Below are 7,147 nucleotides of genomic sequence, written 5' to 3' on the forward strand. Positions count from 1 at the left end.
AATAATCAGATTCCTTTTATTTCTGTTGAGTAAAGAGAAAAGTTTTTGTTTCACTCAAAAGAAATTTGATATAGACACTCTCGTACTCCCACTCTCACTCTCACTCTCAGAAAACACAAATTGAATCTTATTGTTCAATCAGAATTAATATGCAATAAAATTTAGAATTAAAATTAAGCGATGATCTAATTTCAGATACAAATTCTCTTCTTTTTTTTTTGAATTCAAACTATAAAAATATATCTTACTATATAATGTATGAACGTTCAATTTAACCAGTATGCAATTCAAATTTTGAAAATCACAATATATGTATATATATAAAAAAAACACTTTATTTGTACTCACCGGCTCTCCAAAGATGATGTGCACAGCAGCTTTGTTGATGTCCGATCTAGGAAAGTTGTTGATTTGGTGAAGTGCAAGCACTTGTTAAATTGTACGTTCTTTTTTTTTTATATTATTAATGTAAAAATTGAATTTAAATTATTTTAGTTTTTTGTTGATGATAACACAGATGATGATTGTCAAATTTTGGTATTTTAGGATAATTTATGTTGGTTAAGAATTATGATGAGGTGAATGGCAGTGGTTATAGCGCGAACGCTGATGCTGGAAAGTAGATATCAAAAATATGGATATGTGATGAATGTGCTATTTGTCACAAGCGGTAGTGGAATGGCAGGGCTTCACTTTAGGTTTGTTCTGACCATGTGCTTTCCCACTGTAATGGCACAAGCAGTGGGACAAACAGAGATTCCTGATCTTATCACCACCTGTTTGCTGGACGAATCTGGGCTGGTGATAAGCAATGAGAATGTCGATCCTCGTGCTTTCGCCGAAGTGTCTTATCGCAAACCTATGACACAGAGTTGTATAATAAAAAAAAAGGAAAGAAAAAAAAGACATGTGCTTGAACGATACTAACCTAGCGATCTGGCTTCTCGATCTGGTTAAAAGAAGTTAGCCTTGAACACAATGAGCTTTGATTTTGTTATTGAGATCTGGCTGAGATTTAGCAATATCACCTATGACAAGTGCACGTGACCTTTTTCCTTAGTTTCTTTTCTTTTTATTTTTGCCTGGTGCTAAGATAAACTATTAAACATAGCTTTATTGTTAATGTTTTCACACTAATTTTATTAAGAATTACCTATGGTGACGTAGTTAAAAGTATTCGAACTTAGCAAATTAACTAAATATACTGTAAAACACTTTAGGCATACAAAAATGAAATATATGCTCTACATAAGCTTTTGAACTGTGTAAAAATTTTAACTATTTGGTACAGTCACTTTTCTATTTGGATGAAAAACTATTACCGATCGCGGTGGCGTATGGTATAGAAAAGAATGATGATCGAAACCGGAAAATAGAGATTGAAGTCAGTCAGGGGTAGTTATGCATGGTGAAAATCTTTAACTCTTATTTTTTTCTTGTTGTTCGAGTTTCGAACATCCGCAAAAAAAATTGTAAAGGTGCGGTAACATTTTTTCGGAGTAATTATTGTTTAATGATTATAATGTGTTATGTAAATATTTTTAAGTTATGTAGTTCTTCTTTTGTGTATTTTTGGGATGGTCCATTCAAACTGTAGCTCTACCTTAAGTATGTAAGGAAGTAAGTAAGCAAAAATAACTATTAATTCGATTTTTCTCAAAATTTCACCGAATGTTGAAAACATTATTTTTTATTCTTAAAATGTTCGAGGTGACAAGTCTCTTTCGTCAATGGTTCGCGAGATATTTAGTGTTTACCAAAATGTTCACCTTTTTTTTAACTGTTATGGTGAAAAAAAACTCCCCACCCAATTTTCTTGCGAGCCCCTTTTGCATCTTTCTGCATTATTATCTGTATAACAAAATGTATTTGAAGTTTATATCTCTTCTGGTTCTTGAGGTACCGACGACGACAAAAATGTGAACGCGAACGTGCTGACGTGCGGACGTACGTACACACGCACGCACATACATTTTTCTAAAAATTCGAGAAATGTCAAAATTTTCAATTTGACAAATCGGACCCATTACAATAACTTCCTATATGAAGTTAACAAACAAAGAGTCAAAAGTTTCCATTACAATACATAAAGTACAAGAACCATTTACAGTTATGGAACGATCATATGTTTGATATTGCCAAAAATGCTATCAGGTGCTTAGGATTTATCCGACGGTGCAAGAAATTTTTCACCCCTTCTGATCTGGCTGTAATTAACAAAGCCTTCATCCGTCCAAAGCTTGAATATAATTCGCATATGTGGGCAGGTGCCCCCAAAAAAAGTTTAAATCTCTTATATAGAATACAAACAAAAGGGCTTTAAAAATGATAGGCGATAGATCTTTAATCGAAACATTTACTTCGCTAGAGCACCGCCGCAATGTTTCATGCCTTTCGTTGTTTTATCGATATTTTTACAAACAACGTTCTGTTGAAATAGCCAGTTGCATTCCACCCCTTAAACGATTCAGACGTAATACTCGCACTTCCGAGAATGCTCATCAGTTTACCCTTGAGCTCAATTTTGGGAGAACTGTCAAGTATAGAGATTCTTTCTTAAACCGCACATTGATAATGTGGAATGCTTTAGCCAACACTGTTGTTCCTTCAAATTTTGATGTTCAGAACCTTTAGACCAATGTGCACCGGTTTCTCCTTTTGAATCCTTCCCTATTTTCTTAATGCTCGCACTGAGTTTTAATATAAACATATAAAGGGTACTAATAACCCCTTGAGTGCCCATAAATTATAAAAAAAAATTCAGCAACATTAAATTTTTTAAATTTTGTAATACATTTTTTATAAAGTTATTGTTGTATTTTTTATACTTAAGTTTTTTCGCGATGTAGTTGGGCTTTTATGCCAGAGATCTTGGGTGCAATACCTATATGTGCCATTTTAAGTTTTTTTCACTTTTAATCGACAAGGAAAATTGTTACGTTTCTTAAACCTTCATCTTTTTTTGCTTTTTTGTGGAGTGCACTTACGTCAATACTTAAAGGACACCTTTTTCTGTTTGCTATATTTCAAAAGAAATCAGCTATATCTTGGCTAATAGCATCAAAATATGATTTAGGGACCTAAAAATTTAGCAGTTGCGTTTTTTTTTTACTTTTTTTAAGAAAGCGAAACTTAACTATACTCACACGACTTTATAAACAATAGTATAAATTATTTAAAAAAAAAAAGCTCAAAGTTTACAAAAAATAAAAAAATGTGTTTTGACATTAAGTAACACTACAAAATATTCAATTTATATTTTCTTACAAAACTAAATTTATACTCAAAATAGGTAAAAATTAAGTAAAGTAACGTTTAGAAATTTTCAACGACAATAATATAAAATTTTGTATCAGTGTGAGACACATCCTAAACAGTGGCATTATATTACTTCCATACAAAATAAAAAAACAAAATCACAGAGGAAAAACTTTTACTCTTTATTAAGAATTCCATCTGTCTCAAAACGCTTACGTATGGAATCTAAGTAAAACATGCTTAATCTTTTGAACTATAATTTATTCATGAACTGATTTAACTGAAGTGTTAAGCATATTTTTCACAATGCGCATTTGATTAAGTCATTATAATTTTCCATTCGAATTCAATCCCTTTAATTGCTCAATCTTTTACTCCAATTCAATTACACCACCAACATATAACCATAACATCGTATATCGTATCCTTCGAGTCCTCGTCGTCGTTGTCCTCGGTATAAATTAATGGCATCACCTATACCCTTCGACATATGTTTGTAGATGTACGTTTCCTTTTTTTTCTATTTCTATACACCTATACAAACACTTTTAAGTACTTTTCCTTTGGCCTGGCAATAATTATCACGGATTGGATATTCCTTGTTAGCAATTCAATTTATGTTCACAAAGTACTTTACTTTAACTCGTATTTTACTTAACTCCTTCTCCTTATCCCTTTCTCCGGAACAACTCGGTGGGCGAGCGGAGGGCGCAAAAACTCCTTCTCTTAATTGAATTACTTTCCAATATTTGCGTTCGAAATGTTCGCTTGATTAGTTCCGCTTGAAAAGCAGCCCACATTTAGTTTACAAACATTATGTATAGACGATATGTAAGGCCTGTATTATTAAGCATTTATCTTCTATGAACCTTATGCTCAGCAAATAAAAAAAATGAAATAAAATCTTTTGATCCAGTTTATGAAACTACATAATATGGGAACTCTATAGGTGCCCTCTTTTCATATCGGAAAATCACTCATTAGTGCAAAAGTAATTTCCTTTTTACAAGTTCTCAAGCAGCCTAGCACCTTTCTATCTATAGGGCTAATAATTTATTATGCCTTCTATTTGTAGAATTGAGTGTAGGAATGGAACATACAAAATCAAACAACATAACACTTATGGGGCTATAACCAATTGGAGAAATAAAAATTGTTAAGTGATTTTTTATTAGCTGAATAGAGTTAAGATAAGAAATGGATTTGAATGATAATTGCAAGAAAAACTGATTAAGATTTTAATGAGAAATGTTTAAGTAACACACATGAAAACATGAAAAGAAAGAAAAGAAAACACCTGTTTCCACATTCTTTTTGTATATAAAATTATAGTCTAGGAAAATTAGATCAACAAATTTGCTTATTTCGAAATAATTTCGTTGATCGAAGTGTATTAATAATTATGATCAATTTTCTACTTCTAAGTAAGACTTGTGCTTTTTAGTTTTTGATGTTGAAGTTACAGTCCCTCGACAGGGAAGTATAATCGAATTAAGAGATTTAAAAAAAATATCAAGTGCTCAGGAATATTATGTGAACGTTGTTAACTAAATCTCTATTTCGCAAACTCTATTTATCTGCGATCATGATGAATTCCTGAACAGAAACATAAACAACATTGTCAACAGCAACGTGACTATTTTGAAAAAAATAAACCTTGAAGTACAATAGAAATTCTTTCCCTTATGAAAAAAAAGGATTTAGAATTCTAAATCGTTGGAAAATATTGTAATTATGTAGTTCTCTGTAATAAAACTTTAAAAAAAAGGAAAGCTAAAGCTCAAACGTATTCAACTCATTTGAACACTTGGAAGTTAGCAAATATACGAGTATAAGATCGGTGTTGGAAAACTATGTGGTGCAGTACCTGGAGTATATAGGATTTAAACTCTCAATATAAATTTAGTGTCAAATTGGACAATTACCACACATTTGCCAGATCACGACATATTTTTCAAAAAGTCTTTCTTCAACCCAAAGCTCAAATTCATCACATCAGATGAGTATGTAATCGAAACACTAACTCCTTTCTGTATTGGACATGCACCATTCTTTTCTCAAAATCGTTTTGCCCACAATTTTTAACTCACCGTATATATTTTTTAACTCTTTTTGTGAAAATATGTGAATTTCTATATTAATTTGATATTTTTTAAACCGAAAAAACCGAAAGAAGGATGAATTTCAATGTTAGAATTTTTGTAAAAAGTTTTCCAGAAAGTAACTCAAATACAAATTAAAGTATTTTTTAAGTATATTCTCTTTAAATTAAATTAAATTTAAATTACTGACACGCAAACAATCAGGGTTCCTTATGAACTGCAATATTAAGTGTGTCCAGATGACATTAGGAAATGAATTTCCAAAAAATTATCTTCTTTGTACTTCTTGATTTCTTGAAAGCCTTTGATATTGTAAACCACACCATCTTTTGCCAAAAAATCTTCCTTTTCGTTCTCTGTAGTCAAAATATTGTACTCATATCTAATAAATTGAGCAAAAACTTTTGAATGCAAAAAACAGAAACAGGTCAGAATATCCGCAGTTAAATAGTAGTGTACCACAGGGTTCTATGCTTGGCTCTTTGTTTTTTCAATGTTCGTTATCGAATTGCCAATTTTCGGTTCACATGTATGCCGACGACACTAAATTATAACTAAGCTGTCCTTTAGGGCGAATCAAACATTCTGAAGCATGCCTGAATGAAAATTGGAAATGATTGATCAATGACCTTTTAAAAACCATCTTCAGTTGAATAAAAAGAAATCACGACCTGGAGAATTGAGTCCTGCAGCACCACTTCTACCTGCGTATCGACATAACGCAGTGTCGATCAGAAAACCTCGCTTTACCAGGTTGAATGACGAAAACTTGACAAATGCCATAATCGCCGAGCACAACGGGACTAATATCCTATTAGTCATGAAGATAGAGCTCCAGCTTATCTTCGATTCTTTAAAGAAAAAGAAGTTAAAAGGTGTCGATGGTATATCTAACATTGTACTACGACATTTATCTCAAAACCCAAACAGTGGCTATGGACATTTATACAACTCTGTTTAACAACGTTCTTAATAATGCATATTTATCGATCTGTTGGGACTACAGCTGTGGTACATCCATGGATATGGATAAGGGAAAAAACTGCGTGGACTACACAGAACACCAGAGTCGAAGTACAAATATTACTATTCCAACCTGGTCTTATACAACAGAGCCAACATAAACAGAATAGTTACAGTCGAACTTCCATAACTCGAACTTTTCTAAAACTCAAAATTTTATTGAGAACTTTGATTTTTCAAGCTTATTTTAATGAATTTTCGAATTTCGGAACTTCTCTATATTAAATCGAATTTTTAAGATTCTGTTTGATATCTCTTTAACTCGAACTTTTTCTAATATTGGGGAAATCACATTTTATTTAACCTTTTTTCGAACTTAACTAAGACTACTATAATTTTTTTAGACGTTTATTAAGTAGATACTCGTACATTATAAACTCCTTCCTCTTATTAGGAAAGCCCTTTTTGTTTTAATTTTTTGAAAAATACTTGAATCTACTGATTAATTTCTTTTGTTTTGTTTATAGAAGAGGAATGGCTATTCAGAGTTTGTATGTTTTTCATTATTTTGAACTTCGGTTTTGAACGGTTTAAATAGTTTGTATGCGCAAAAGTTCCTAGTTTTGTTAATTTTTTTGTTAGAAAAGCAGCAATTCACGAATTTAAAATGTCAGCAAGAAAATTGAAGCATCTTACTTTTGAACAAAAGCTGAAAGTCATAAATGAAGTTGAGAGTGGTGTCAAAAAGAAAATCGTAGCCATAAAATATGGGTTACCGCAAAGTACACTTTCACCATATTGAAGAACAGAGAAAATACAAAACT

At 31.7% G+C, this 7,147-nt stretch overlaps 1 long non-coding RNA gene across 1 annotated transcript; it reads right to left on the bottom strand.

The window, feature by feature from the left end:
- Nucleotides 1-485: 485 nt before the first annotated feature.
- On the bottom strand, nt 486-1,488 carry LOC129942625 (uncharacterized). Its single transcript, XR_008781070.1, has 3 exons — nt 1,154-1,488; nt 929-1,098; nt 486-859 (listed from the first exon to the last, which is right to left on the bottom strand). It is a non-coding gene; the product is annotated as an uncharacterized LOC129942625 (long non-coding RNA).
- Nucleotides 1,489-7,147: the final 5,659 nt, after the last annotated feature.

This window comes from Eupeodes corollae, chromosome 1, assembly GCF_945859685.1.
Source record: "Eupeodes corollae chromosome 1, idEupCoro1.1, whole genome shotgun sequence".
Taxonomy (NCBI): Eukaryota; Metazoa; Arthropoda; class Insecta; order Diptera; family Syrphidae; genus Eupeodes; species Eupeodes corollae.